Here is a 15975-nt window from a genome sequence, read left to right as displayed (position 1 = left end):
GTTTTGGCTTGGTTTATTAGGACGCTTAACGTTCTAAAGCTATTTAGGCAAGGAGGAACGCTGTATTGGAGGGCTCCGGAGAATTTGGACCACATGAGGTTCTTTAATCTGCACTGACATCACACAGTAAACTGGTCTCTAGCATTTTGCCCCCATCGAACTGCTACCGCCGCGGCCGGGATCGAACCCATGTCATTCGGGTCAGCATACGAGGACCATGACCACTGAACCACTGTGGCAGCATATTTACTAAGGTAATCACTAATACGAGTCAGGACTACCTTAGACTTTAATGGACCAAATGACCACGCAGGATTGCTCAAAAGCTGCTCGAGAATAGAACATATTCACATTATCAATCAGGCCATAGAGAAATGCGCGGAATATAACCAACCCCTATATACAGCCTTCATAGACTACGAGAAAACATTAGACTCAGTGGAAACCTCAGCAGTTATGCAGGCATTATGGAATCAGGATGTAGATGAGCGTTATGTAAAAATACTAGAAGATTCCTATATGGCTGCATGGTAGCCATAGTCTTCCATCGAGTCAGCTATAAAATTGCAATATCAAACGGTGTAAGACAGAGACACTCGTTCTCTCCTACTCGTCCATTCTATTCACCGCCTGTTTACAGCAGGTATTCAGATACCCGGATTAGGAACAGTAGGAGAAAAGAGTCAATGGAGAGTAGCTGAGTAATCTGCAATTAGCTGGTGACATTTCCTTGCTATGCCACTCAGGAGATGAATTGCAAAGCATAATCAATGACTTAGGAAAAATAGAACAGTTGGTTCGGCAGGGCATGTATAATGCGAAGGCAAGATAGCCGATGGTCGTTAAAGGTAACGGAGTGGATTCCAAGAGAAGGCAAATGTAGCAGTGGATGGCAGAAAGTTAGATGGGCGGATGAGATTAAGAAGTTTACGCGGATATGGTGGCTGCAGCTGTTAACGCTAAGATATGAGAGAGGCCTTTGTCCTGCAGTGGGCGTAGTCAGGCTGTTGATGATGATGGTGATGCATTACATTTTGGCAGAGAGGCTTAGCGCGGAAACACAGGACGAGGGAAGAAAAACGGAACAAGCGCTAACTGACAAGTGAAGGTTGATCACTGAATGAAAAAGCTTCATTGGAGAGGTGTGCGAATATTTGAAACTTTCGAATATCGAACTAAATATCCTCCTATTACCCTCCTAATTTCCTCCTATTCGGTTGGCTGAAGCAATGAAATAGTGCATATTCAAAGATATTATAAACGAATCGAATACTATCTCAGGTGCTCGAAAAGTTTAGCATGTGTTGTGAAGTGTGATGAAGGAAAGAACCAATGGAAAACATAATGGCCATTATTTTTGAAGACGGTTGTAGTATTTACGGCAGAATGTTATAAGGTGGGCGGATGAGATTAAGAAGTTTGAACGGATAATGAAACAGCAGCTGTTAAAGGACAGATATGAGACCTTTTTTTTATGATGATGCCTTACAAAACGAAAAATACTTCCGGAAAGTTGAACCTGCTTATAAGGCACACGGTTGTCCTGAATTAGAGCCGTGAAGAGGGGAACATGGCAACTCAGAGGCTGTGCTTAAATTTTTTCCCATTTGTTGAACAACTCATTGGAAGAAAATAGGGACTAAAATAGCAATCAACTGTGCCTTGAGGTTTCCGTGAACCTCCTGGGTAAGTAAATGTTTTGCCTATTTACTTACCAGTGACGCTCGTGTCTACTGGAAAGAAGGTGAACAGTATTATGGTGCGTCAAGAAGCCCACTTGATAGCATAATATTGATTGCTCCACACAGTGGACCACATGATCCCTGTTTTCACGTTCTCCGCTTGATGGCTCAAGCATAGCTCAACAAGATGCCTTGTTGGGCAAGTTGGTTCAAATCGAGTACAGCCAGATGGATTGCTCGTAAGGGCGTTCACAAGAGAGGCAAGGCTAGGACGAGCGCACGCTTTCTGCTGAGGTTTATTGGAGGAGCAGGTAATTTTACTTTCTCTTTTTCCAATGCAGACGCAGATGAATGTAAAAAAAAATATATAGGAGATGAGCACATCACCGTGCCTTCGAGGAAACGCACTTCATTTTTATTAAGTCTGACTGACGTGCAACTGACACAGTCTGTTGCTTTCCTCCTGATAGAAAATACTTCGAGAAGTTCCCTTACATTCTCGTCATTGCGCCAGTGCAAAAACTTAGCTTGTTTAAGCAGAAGCTTGCATTTCTGTGACAAGCAATGTGGCAGTATAGGTGACACTGTTCCTGGTACCGGACATTTTGTGTGATGATGCCATTGATTAAATTTTCAATTACCTCGGAAGTGATGCTTTAGGCATCATTCTTGAACTCCCTTTGAATAACAATTTGCAATTTTTATACCTTACGCTAACCTTCTGTCACGTTTATGTCTGTTGGTATTTCTGCCCCATACAAGAGAGTCCTGTGATTTCGCTCACTCTAAACCAACGGTTACTAAAGAGAGAACCGAGGATGCTCTTGTCCACATGCCACGCAGGACAGCTTCTGTTTTCTTATCTCAATGTTCAAGGAGGCTAGTTTTCCTGGTGGGGTTGTGCAGGCAGTTCCTGAGCTAAAGGCGCCTCATTAGGTAAACACTGCAGTAGCTAAGAAAACTAACACGCCAGCAGTAACTCCCTATGCCCACTGGACTGCACATAATCAGAAAAAAAATAGCACAGATATACGGTGTTATGCTAGTAATCCTGGCGCCTTGTAAGCTGGGTCCTTTGTGCGCAGGCATTTGAAGAGATATTACCTAAAGACCAACTTGGCTGCGGCCTAAAACACACGAAGCCCTACGTAGACTGCCAAGTTTGGGCAGATTACGGTGACATGTGGCAAAGTGTACTCCCTATAAAACCGGCCACTGTATCAGTGTTCGTATTCGTGAGCATGAGAGGCCAGATCTGGACCAGGAGCAGTGCTACCTATCGTCGTTTTGCTATGCACGCAAATGCAAGCCTCTGCTAAAATCAGTTACGATTATGCGCAGGTGCAACGACGAAAACTCAAGAGAACTTCTCGAAACATATTTTATGAGGAAGAAAGCAAGAGACTATGCCAGTGAGACGTCAGTGAGACTTTATAAAAATGAAGTGCGCTTCCTCTAAATCACGGTGACGTGATCACTGTCCTATATTGTTTTTTTAGATCATTCTGTGCTGTGCTGGCAAAATATGTAGAATTGCTTGTTCCTCCAATAAATCCCAGTTGAATGTTTGCTTCTCTTGTGAACCTCCCTGATGAGCAACCCATCTGGCCGTAGTCTAGCATAGCTGTTTGCCTTAAATAAACAGGCTATAACCGAAGCTTGGACGAGTTGATAATCCGCTGAGTAGAAGGAGCGCGAATCGAGACTGGGACGAAGGAAGGTATACAAGGATGACCGCTGTCCTATGGCTTCACAGCGCTGTGTCTTCCGCGCTCGTCCATGCATATCTTCATTCTTCCCAATTGACAGTTTCCACTCAATGAATCAACGGCATCAACTATTTTGCAATGCACACGGAGTTTATGTATACCTAAAGTTGCGTTGTTGACGTACGAGAAATTCTGCACGCGTTAAAGTGGGTGAATGAATGAATGGACGCGTGAAAACTACCGCTGCCTACGTTTATTTTTTTGTAGAGCATATTTACTTACCAGTGACGCTCGCGTCGACTGGAAAGGAAGCGAGCAGTGTTACAGCCCATCAAGAACACTTCATGCATAAAATTAATTGTTCGACACGTCTAAACACAAGGTCCGTGTTGTCGCATACCCCTTTTCATGGCTCTTAAAGGGACACGGCGGGAAACTCCATGCAATGATTGTTCTTGAGAAAAGTGATTCCGTGGCTCTTTCTGGGTATGCTGATGTTTGTTCGGCAGCAAAATACTCATTTCATGCTGGGAAAATTAAATTTCAAAATATTCTCGCCAGGCGATTCGAAGTCGTGATGTCGTTACCGAAAAGGACAGGTTGCCACCATTTTGAAGTGAATGGCGGCGTAGCGTAGCCTCTGTGATCCGCACAAAAAAATCGGTGTCGACGCACGCATTTTACTTGCGAAATCGGCCGGAGAGGGCGACACCTGTATTTCGTTCTGTGGTCTTTTGCAGCTTATCAAAGCTCTGTTTTCGGTGAGAGTGGCCTCTCTGTGATTAGAATAAGGTACGCTATTCATACAGGCCAACTTCAATTCCTCCTAGTGTTCTTTTAAGCTTCGACTACAAGGACACTGCATGCCGAGACGTGCGCGTCTATGCGCTCGCTAGTATACCGGAGAATGTTTGCGCAAGCGCGCGGCACGAGACGCGAACAGGCGCGAGCTTGACGTCTATATCTCTACCTTCCAGACATCGTCATTTGGGCTGCAAACGGCATGCCGGTTTACAACAATCAGAAGACCAGGCGGCTCCCGCAACTTCCGGGGCGAGTACGAGCTGCTTTTTGTTTACGGCGTGAAATTCTCTAATCAAGCGAGTGGGCCCGATAGAGGCAGCGAGCCAGCACCAGGCACGTGGAGATGCATGCCCCTTTTCGAAGCCTGGCACGAGGTGGCGCTGTGCGTGCAGCGCGTGAGGCCTTGGGGTTCAGAGATAACAATAGTCACGTAAATAAATCTGCAGGTGGAAATTAGCAAAAAGCGATTGGAGGATTGGTGGCTCAAAAGCAGAGGTGACATAAGTTTTAAGGAAGACGTATTTTAATGAAAATGGCGAATTATATTAATAACTTATAGCATAATTAAACAAAAATAAAGGAAAAACTGAGCATGGTGGCAACTACCTCTGCCCCGTTTCAAAGGGGACGCTCCTACCTTCCATCCATCCATCCATCGTAGGCCTCCAGGTCTCCATGCAATGACGACTTGTTGAGTATAGCTTCAAGCCTTGAATCAATAGCTTCAACATTCAGCAAGTATTTTTCAATGCACACTGAGTTTATGCAACCTAACGTTGCGTTGCTGACGCATAAAGCGGTGACTTCACGGACCTTCAAGGCGTATGCGCGCACGCCTGTATGCCCATAGCCACCCCACGCCAAGTTTTGTAAAGAGCGGCATACATCTCCATGTGGCATGGTGTTTTGAAGGACTTTAATGCTGCTCGCTCGCTACCCCTCTCGCGCTGATTGCAAGAACTTCATGCCGTGAAGAATTACAGTCGGGGGGAGCAGGCCTGTCCTTCGCTTATTGTAAAGCGGTCGCCGCTCCCGGCGATTGCGCGTATGCGTGAGCGCGGGCTCAATTAATATCTGTCACGCAAAGATCTGTGCGCTGCGCATGCGCAGACCAGTTCCAGCATACTGAGGTTCGCGCAGGTGCGCAGCGCGTACGCCTCGGAAGCGCCCTAAGAGTCGGTGCTTAAGAAACTCTGCACGCGTTACCAATGGTGAATCTGGGAACGTAGCGGTCCTCGATTTTATTTTTCTGTGAATATTTACCTACCAGGGATGTTCGTGTCGACTGGAACGAAGGCACGTAGTTTTAAAGTGGATCAAGAAGGGAGCTTTGTCGTATAAAATTGGTTGCTATTTTCATCCCCATGTTTTTCTGGTACCATGTTACAGCACACCACGACTGGCACTGAGTAATTTTCAACTATGAATTAGATTTATTGCACGTTATTAGAGTCTACTATCACATAAAAGGCAGCTACCTCCTTCTTCTATTGCGGCTCAAAAGTTTTCTAGCAATTATAGGCGGTCTTCACTTCACAATGTTTGTCACTCACTAAAATTCTTAGCGTAGGACTTTGTAGAGGCCATAAGAGATTGCGGAGAAAGAGTGCGATAAAATAGCCTAAGTGCTGAGGTGGACCGGTATTTGCTTAGCAATATCTTTCAAACTCTTTTCTCCACGTTTTAAGTCGCACATATGCACTATGTGACAACGCTGTATACGGTTTAGAGTATGGAAGTTAACTACAGGATAAACTTTTGTTCATGCATGTGCACAAGAGGCACCGTTCGTGCAAAGCGTTGTCGCTCAGCTATACAATGCGCGTCGCGCTGTGTTTCTGGCACTCCGACGCTTTATTGGAGAAAGGTGAATATTCAAGACAGTAGCGGACTTGGGGCAACGTGCAGCCACTATGGCGGCGCAAAGAGTAGAAACGGCAGTTAAAAAGAAAATTGCCCGGATAATTGCCCGGTTGGACGATGGCGAAATCGTCGGACGGTTCTGAAAAGCTCAGTGTGTATTTGAAGAAATTAAAAACGAAGTACACTACTTCATTATTTGTCTTAAATGCCAGAGCTGAAAATAATTTCGCAGCTAAAATGGGAAACTGCAGCGCAGTATCCAGGAATCTCCGAAAAGGATTGGTGGAAATAAACTACCTGCAAAAGCCCGAATACCCTCTTCTGCACAAGCGAAAACATCAAGCGGACTCAAAAAGGCCAGATTTCAGAGAAAATATTACATCGGCTTCCCGCTGAGAACCTATTGCAGCGTCATAAAAGGTCTGGAGGTGCTATGTAAGGGAAAAATGCATTCACCAAAAAATTAGCCTAGATTTAAACTCAGGACGAGAAATGGATAAGGTGAAGCAGGTTAGTGATTTAGCAGTACGAGGAAATGTTCAGAAATTGAGGATCTTCTTCGGGAACATTTTTCTGTTGCCGAGATGGAGCATAATATCGACATAGCGGACGGCTCAGAAATCAGTGTGTTTAATTTTATTTATTTATTTATTTATTTATTTATTTATTTATTTATTTATTTATTTATTTATTTATTTATTTATTTATTTATTTATTTATTTATTTATTTATTTATTTATACATACTGCTAATCCCATTTGGGATTGTTGCAGGAGAGCAAAAAAGGGTTAGTAACAACAGTTAAAAAATACATCGTTTTGGTGAAGATCATAAAATAGACAACTAATAGTAAGGGTAAAGCAAAGGCACTGGAATTAACTATGGAAATACAACCAAAAATACAACAACGCAGAATAAAAATACAACGAACTGTATCATAACCATATCGAAACAAGGCAAATTATTCTCACAATAGGCATCATGACAGAAGTTACATCGCAATAGTTCCGAAAACAATACTGGTAGTCTGTGTATACCTGAACAAAGTTAACATTAAAAAGGCACACAGAATAGGAAGCAATATTAGCAACACAGAAAACACACACAAAAAATATTTGATAATTAAGTACCGAGCTCTCGATAGCAGCGCTGAACTTTCCTAACGATGAGCTGCTAGTTATTGAAGGGTTTAGACTTTTCCATTCACGAGTTGCAAAGGAAAAAAATGAGTATTTGAAGCAGTCAGTATGGAAAGGGTACTCGTTAAGTGTATCAGAATGTTTGTGACGCGTTGATCTTGCTTAGAAAAGGAAATATATTTAGTAACGTCAAGAATTAATTGCTGGTGAATTAGTTGATACATCATCTTGTGTCGCGCGAGTTTGCTACGTATTTGGAGTGTTTGTATCCCATCACGTTTCATTATTTCTGTTGGTGAGTCAGTTGTTTGGTATTTGTTAAACATAAATCTGACAGCTTGTCATAGAACTGCTTCGAGCTTGGCAATATTTTGATTAGTATGAGGGAACCAAACGACGTTACCATATTCTAAGACAGATCTAACCAAAGTGTTGTACGCAAATAGTTTAGTTTGGGCAGGGGCTAGTCGCAGACGTCGTCCAATAAAAAAGAGTCGTTTTAGAGCTGTTGATGTAATCATGTCCACGTGGGCGTTCCACCGGAGGTCATCAGTTATTAGTAGACCGAGATATTTATGTTCCATGACTGTAGTGAGTGGTATGTTATTTATGGTGTATGGAAAATTTGATTTATGCTTCTTCCTTGTTATTGTCATACAAGCTGATTTAGTAGCGTTAAGGGTCATCTGCCAGTCCATGCACCATTTTGTTATAGATTTAAGCGCATTGTTAAGGGTTTGACGGTCATCAACTGTGTTGATTTCCTTATAAATGATGCAATCGTCTGCAAAAAGTCGTATGTTGACATTAGCATTAGCGGCTAAATCATTGATGATTAAAAAGAGGATGGGGGCCAAGACACTGCCCTGGGGAACACCGGATACAACTTGGACTATGTGGGAAGTTTGTAGGCTAATTTCTACAAACTGTGTTCGATCTGATAAATAATTTCTAATCCAGTTAACTCTAGGCCGTTGACCTAGTGTCGTCTCAAGCTTATTAATTAGTTTGTTATGCGTAACCTGATCAAATTCCTTCGAAAAATCAAGTAGTATTAGGTCGGTTTGTTTTCGGCTATCTATTTTTTGCGATAAATTATGTATTAGTTCTATTAATTGAGTTACCGTGGAAAGCCCTTGGCGGAAGCCATGCTGAAATGGTGATAATATACGTTCATCTTCTAGAACAATTGTTTTGTGCTTAAGGATATGGGAGGTAAGATAGTTAGGAAAGTCCTGGAAATCGAGCGAAGAAAAGAAAGTATTTCACTAAGAAAAGCGTAAATAAAGAGTCTTCACCCCGAAGGTTAATATAAAACAAGCAAAACTACTAAAACGATCCTCTGAACAGGAGCTATAACCGCCATTTAAATTATTAAGATCATAAGAGCCAGACGAATGAGGGAGCACAAAAACATGGAAAGAATCTTAACGGCAAATATGTAACTAGGTACAAAGAGAAAAAAGAGAACCAAAACGGTATAAAAGCGTTTGAATTTTTTTCGCACAGGACACAAGACATTTAACACAGAATAATTTTTTTTCACTAAACTGCGCATCATCCAAACCAGTGGGAGAGCTACCTCTAAAAACACTAGAGTCGTAGGTACAGAAATTACAATTCTGATTCAAGTAAGGGAAGCCTTACAATCAGGAAGAGAACAAAAGCTGCGTGTGATAAATTTTCTATAGAGATCATAAAGGCGGCGGAGGTAGTGCTTGAACCGTTTTCGACCTTCCTACGACATCACAGGAACCAGGAACATGGTGGTGCGTTAACATCATACAAATTTAGTAGAAAGGCAATGTAAAAGGCCTGAAAAAAATGTGAAACCATTACTTGACTGACTGTTGTGTGTACGCTTTTTAATTAAGCACTCGATAATACAAGCAGCGCCAAGCCAAAGTTTAACAGGGCAACCAACGAGCAGGCTTCGAGAGGCACCACTCGACGACAATTTTTGAATTTATGTCATCAATTATGTTTCAGAAAAATTCGCAGAATACAAGAGGCCCTTTCATGTGACCTTCATAAACTACGATGAGAACAAGTCCACCTCCACACCCCTTTACCTTTTCCTGATAGGACGAGCGTCGAAAATAATAATAAAAAAACTCTTGCTTGGCATTACAACTATCGAAGATCATGTGCAGTGGACAGCGCACGCATCATTTTCTCACATGACAAGAGGTGTAATGATCGCTGCCTGGAGAGCACTTACTCGTCGATGTGCTTGTTTTAGTGTCCAGGTAAGGTGGCAGAGTAGTGGTGGTATCTGAAAAGGATGCCCCCAATCGCATTTAGGGTCATAGCGCTAAGGGTCCCGTTAGGTGGAAACCCGACCGTAGTTGGCGTTCCGAGAGGAAAGCCTTAATTGATCGAGAAGGTCGAGACAAAAGAGTAAAGCAGTTTCGTCTTAAAGGGAACTCGTTTAGTCAAATGCTGGAATCGAATCTCTGTTCCATTGGATCGGGAACCGGGTGCGCCACCTCTACACCACCGAGGAACGCTATGGCGTAACACTCTTAAGGTAAGCTCAAGTGTCTCCTCCCTTCTTTAACTGCCAGAGCCTTGTTGAGCGTTGTGTACGACAGCGCGGAGGACGATAGCGAGCGGTAGCCACCTGAACTCACCGGAGCTGGGCAGAGTGAAGTAGAGCCAGACGCCGACCGCGAGCATGACGAGCAGTGGCATCGTGACGATGATGGTCGACAGGACCGCGTGCTGCGCCTCGCGATCGGCTTCATCGTCGTTCCTTCGAACATGCAGAGATCGAACGCCGTAGGAGCTCTTCAGAGGTACGCGGGAATTCCTCGATTAATTCAACGACTTTGGGGGAATTGCTCCTGTATATAGGCGTCTATTGTAAAAAATCGATTCAATGCAATCCTTCAAAACCCATTGAGCTACAGTCTGGCTTCCACTTTGAGATGGCGACCAAATCAACAGCGAGGCGCCCTTGTTAGCTTAATTGGCAGAATAGCTGCCAAGGTGTAGATGGTGTCCCTGGTTCGAGCCCTTAGCCAGGGTAAACCTTTCTTCACCTCCGCATTCATCGTGACCGCTCAATGCATTGCGTTCAACCGCTTCGCTAAGGTGGATGGCAATGATAAATAGTCCCTAGTTTGGACACCTGGAAATGCGACTTCAGCGGATGCAGGCAGACAGCTTCTGTGAGGTTTGCGCTTGACGAAAAACTTATCTTGTAAGCTGGCATGAAAACGGCTAGCTTTTTCTGTTCTTCTGAATTGGGCACTGCCCCATTTACGCCGCGCCACCATTAATGATAGAAGTATCGTTAAGAGGAAGTTTGGTTTTATGTTTTTATTAGGTTTAACGTCCCATAGCGACAAAGGCTATGAGTGACGCCAAACTGGAGGGCTCCGGATAATTTCGACCGCCTGGGGTTCTTTAACGTGCACTGACATCGCACAGTACACGGGCCGCCAGTACACTTCGCCTTCATCGAAATTCCACCGCCGCGGCCGACATCGAACTCTCGTCTTTCGGGTCGGCTGCCGAGCACCATAACCACTGAGCCACCGCAGCGGCTCGTTAAGAGAAAGAAAGAGAGCAGAATGGATCAGAGAACCAACGCGAGTAATGATGTACTAGTTGAAATCAAGATGACGAAATGTCAGGGGCTCCGAAAAGGGGAGGGGACAAAGGGGTGCCCCCCCCCCCCCCCCGAACAGGGGGCAGCGGCCCGGGCCCCTAGTCTCCAACTGCTTGCGCTAAGATCAGATTTCTGAGCAACTCTGATTCTAGGATTCTATGTAATGGACGGTGTGGCTGAGCTAGTTTGTTCTGTAGCCAGTCTTAAAGCTTTTCGTTTGAGTAACCTAATCACATCCCAACAGAATTCGTTGACTAACTGACCCCTGTTCATGTGCGTGATTAGCAGAATTGAAACAGTCTATGTTGAAGCTTCATTAACCCGCTCGATAGCTTTTCGCGTGTATGTGTTGTCAGCGCCAAATGAAACGCAAACAAGACAATGAAAACGATAACAGGAAAACGAGAATATTTTGGCAGGAAGAGGAGCAGTAGTATTGCACCTAATTTTCACTAGGACGACGCAAAGACCTTAGCGTGGAAGTTTTAATCAACCCGGCCTTTATGCCTACTGCAGAACCTAACATTTTTGTGTTCTGTTGTTCACGTTTCAGTTATTTAATTTTAAGTTCTGTATGCATGAAACAAATACTCCTTTATACAGTCCAAACTAAGAATTCAGAACACAGAGAAAAGAACAATTGAATAAATAGTTAAAGAAAAACAGTCAATAAATAAATAACAAAACAAACTTGAAGTCTTGCCACTTCCCCTACCCCGCACTTCGGCGCTTCGTAAATAACAAAAGAGGCTGGAACTCTTGCCCCCACTAAATGAAAGAAGTCCCTGGGTGCCTGCGAAATGGGCATTGGTAGGGCATCTGATGCGAAGGCAAGATAATCGATGGGCCCTAAAGGTAATTAATGGAAAAGATTCCAAGAGAAGGCAGGCGTAGCAGGTGGTGGAACAAAGTTAGGTGGCGGATGAGATTAATAGAAGTGGGGGAGGGCGGGGGGAGTAAGGTGGCTGCAACTGGCCGAGGACAGAGATCACTGGAAGGCTATGGGAGAGGCCGCTGCCTTTCAGTGGTCGATGATGACCGCGCAATCTTACGGTTTCTTTCTAAGTGCTCGACATTTCTGGCAGGAACCGCTGCTTAGTGATGACTGTTGGCAACGAGATATTACGTCAACTGCGTCGGCATGACACCCTCACCAAACTCAGCTCAGTAGGCTCAAATTAAGATTTCATACTGCATAACAATGTGTAGAAGACTTCGCGGTCCGTAACAGATTGTGAGCCATGACACCGTAGTACCGAGGGTATGGATAGGCTAAGAAAATATCAGATTAACAAACGAGTGGTCATCTGCTTTTATGCGCCCTTGTCCTCTTGGACAAAGGAAAATAGAGCAGCAGTACTGCTCGGAGCTGCTGTGGCAGCTCTAACCACACCCGCCGCCTAGGTCAGTTGCTCCACATCCGCTAACCGAGCCGAGGGCTAACTGGTGGTTGTGGCCGAAGGCTAACTGGTGGTTGTGGCCAAGTACTACACCAGGGTGGCGAAATCCTGTTCTGATGAGGGAGTGCGTTGTCGGTTCTGCTCACCGATATCAAGCCGCACCCCAGGCTGACTATGCAATTTCATCGACATGTAGATTTTTTTTATTCGGTGAGAATTGCACGGCTTAGGAATCCGAACACCGCATGCTATACCGCTACGTCATCACTGCTACCTAACTAAGCCACACGTCAGGCGCAGTCTATACAACCTCCAAGTGCGCGTGTATGCTGTCAGTGCTTAAAATTCTACGCGCACTTATATGCTCCGTTCAAATCTTTGCATATGACATCGATGTGACATCAGCAACGAGTTCGCCACCGCGGTACTTCCAGTAATCTATCTGAGTGAGGTACCCAGGTGTAAAGGACACAAGACAATAAAAAGCCGACCAGGTTCATACCACTGTGCAGAAATACTGGCTGACAAGTTGCTGTCATCAATGGCTTTCGCCACAGTGGAAGTTTCTCCAGCAACGAGAGTTGGTGTCACAACAGAATGCTTGAGTGTTTCTTAAACAAGTCACAGGTAGCAGTATCCTTAAGATTTTCTGAGCAAAAAGAAACGCAGCTCAGTGCTTAGTTCAAGCTTTAGAATTTTGTCTGATCATTTCGCCTCACGGAATGATTCGCGAACATTCTTAGTAAACTGTCTGTAAATAATATTTGAGTACTTACAACGCTCTCTGGGAAGCGCCTGAAAGAAATTACAAAATTAAAAACATGGATCCATCGCTTCTGGTTGCAGCAGATGAGACGGTCCATGACGTCACTGAATCATACATCACTGAATCTTGATCATACGTAAGACATGATTGTTTATCATGCACATATTTCAGTTCCGTTGCTGCAGCTTATAGTCTTGATATTACCTAAATATGTGTGAGCAACGTGGTTCCGGGTTTCACTCTCTTCGTTTCACAATGCGCATGCAGCTCGTAAAAACAGCACAGCAGTGAGCATTCACAAGATGGTAAATACATATGCAATTTGATATTAGTCCGTCCCTGCTTAAAGCAGCTGAGCGGAACGAAGACGCATTTCTTTGAACGAAACACAGCAAAGTTTGCCGGAAAGTATTCTGTGTTGGAAGCCTGACTGGGCGAAAAATACGATGTCTAGACCAACGCTAGTCTATATTTAGATACAATTGAAGATCGAAGCGACAGATGTTCCTAAAAGAAGCTCCTCCAACCAGTGGCGTCGAATGATTCTCCCTGTCACCGATTCTCTTAGGCTGGCTAGCGTAAAATTGCAGGGGGTGGCAGATGAATGGGGAATAACCATGGCTTAATCAGATTAATCGTGGCGCCATGAAAATCGGTCGACGGCATTGGTTGGATTGCTTACTATCAGCAGCCTCTGCCACTCCAATCTATAGTTGTATCCAACTATAGACAGGGCAACATCATCAGCTCTAATGCTGCACGTCACAAGAGACACAAGCGTGCATTCTGTAAATGATGCACAGTACGCGAGCGTAGGCTATAGATGGGCATGAGAGCAATACTTCGTGCAATGCTTCGTCGTAAGAACTGTACTGCGTTAAAGGACGCGGACAAGAAGAGGACGGAAGTGGACTGCTTCTGCCTTCTTGTCCGCGTCCGTTGGCGCACTACACTTGATTGGACTCTACATCTGCACCAACTTACCTTGCTTGTCAGCCTACTGCATAAATCTTCGGCTTCGTTTATCTTCACCCACGCACAGTAATGCAAGAGGAACCATTGCCTGAACTGTATAAATGCAAAGTCATCTGCAGTTTTGGCTTCCATTTGCTAATGAGCCCCATAAGTGCCACAAAGCTCAGATGGCGTGAGTTATACCTGGTGGCCTAATTACTCCTCTCACCCCTTGATACTCTCTTTGCAGGATCTCACATGGAGAGCTTGGCCTGCTACGGAAACCGCAGTCAAGGTCATACTCGGGCAGCTAATTTTCCGCGAGAGCGTCTTAGTCACTTGCGTGCAGTAGTAGCATCAATTGCCCTTCAGAAATCTGTGAACGCGTGCTGTATAGCGAGCCCACATCGAGGTCCGACTAAGAGCAGCTTACCCATTTTATCACGAGCAAGCGGGCCAAGAAATCAAAGCGTCTCCTTACGTGGCGCGGTATCCATTCCTCCTCTTCTTCTTTTCTTTCTTAAGGCCGCAAAAGGTGCACGTCCAGATAAAAATGCCAATTACAGCAAAGAAATGAAGTGATCTCTTAACCACTGCATTCCTTCTTCGTTGAAAAGTTTCTTAAGAAATTTATTATGAATTGGGCTCAATTAATGTTCTGGCGAAGCACTTCGAATTGTCAGAGCGCCGCTTCTCACAGCGGAGCGTGGAAGGAGACGCCGTATATCGCAGACTTCATAATGATTAATGTTTGCACGCTTAATAACCAGGCTTCTGCAAAGAAACTAGGTGCATTAAAGACAGATTAATTTTAGGTCAGACTAAGTCACCCAATGCTTTAGTAATAGTATCCTGCTACTGTATGTTTAGGGAAGGCCAAAGGGCAACGAAAGAAGAAAAAGAGGCTGTTGAAGCGAATAGAAAGAAAGGAGAAGTGTGACCAAATGAACCCCGCAGGTGCATTGTCAGTTTCGCGAATTTCAAGCCTACAAGGATCCGGCACCTGATGGTAGCAGGTCTTTCACCAAGCAACCCTTCTTCATACATTGCCTGGACGCAGGGACCGTACCATCGTTCTTTACTGGACTTCATCAAATCCGCTAACCTTTTTTCATTAATTTAGATCATTCATCACACCTTCACCCATCATTGATGCCCTGGGGCAATAAATTTAACTTAAAAAAAAACTCCTATGTTCAGCAGGAAGTATAACAAGACATTATACTTACCTGGCTCCCGCATTGCGGGTTACACGAATCTCCTGACTACGTTGTGCGACAGAGCCGGCGGTTTAAACGTGTCAGAAAGAAGCCAGCACCTGTCGGAGTTGCGTGTAGCGCCCAGATTTGAATTCACAGCGAACTCAGGATAGCAGCTCCTTGTGTGGCATAATAATAATAATAATAATAATAATAATAATAATAATAATAATAATAATAATAATAATAATAATAATAATAATAATAATAATAACTTCTTTATTTCTATCAGTGATGGAGGAGACTGCGAGTAAAAGTCGCTTTAGAGGCAAGCGACTTGATTAGAGCCCGCAGCCTCCTTTACAAGGCAAACAGCGATTGAGCAGGAGATATACATAGCAATTGACCACGTGTGAAATTTGCACAAAAAATAAACGCAAAAACACAAATTGCCTGAAAACGCTCTTCAATTATTTAAGATAGATTGAGTGACAAAGTGTTGACGTAAAGCTCGTACATCAGTTATAATAAATATCAAGACTTGATTTCAGAAACAAATTTGAAAGTGTTGGTAGTGTGTATGATATCTTTTGTGTAGAATAATTGGCACGCGGAGTGACTACCTTCCACTGTTCCGTACACCTTGTGATGTAAGAATGTGTGTTCCTGGTGAGATTAGATAACTCATGAAGGAACTGTAAATTCTCTTTTACCTCCCGTTTGAAAGCTTGACTTAACTTGTAATGATAAAGCTTAAACACGGGTATTATATTTGCTTTCGGAAATAAGTCTGATGTGTGGGCATTGTAAGGCATGTTAAATAGTACTCGCAAAAACTTTTTC

At 43.9% G+C, this 15975-nt stretch overlaps 1 long non-coding RNA gene across 1 annotated transcript; it reads right to left on the bottom strand.

Moving 5' to 3' along the window:
* Window positions 1-515: 515 nt before the first annotated feature.
* LOC144097990 (uncharacterized) lies at window positions 516-14421 on the bottom strand. Its single transcript, XR_013307121.1, has 7 exons — window positions 14367-14421; window positions 12990-13008; window positions 9831-9952; window positions 9419-9472; window positions 3674-3691; window positions 1716-1733; window positions 516-556 (listed from the first exon to the last, which is right to left on the bottom strand). It is a non-coding gene; the product is annotated as an uncharacterized LOC144097990 (long non-coding RNA).
* Window positions 14422-15975: the final 1554 nt, after the last annotated feature.

Source organism: Amblyomma americanum, chromosome 7, assembly GCF_052857255.1.
Source record: "Amblyomma americanum isolate KBUSLIRL-KWMA chromosome 7, ASM5285725v1, whole genome shotgun sequence".
Classification (NCBI taxonomy): Eukaryota; Metazoa; Arthropoda; class Arachnida; order Ixodida; family Ixodidae; genus Amblyomma; species Amblyomma americanum.
Note: the sequence above shows the minus strand (reverse complement) of the source record. Positions and strands in the feature narration are given on the sequence as shown.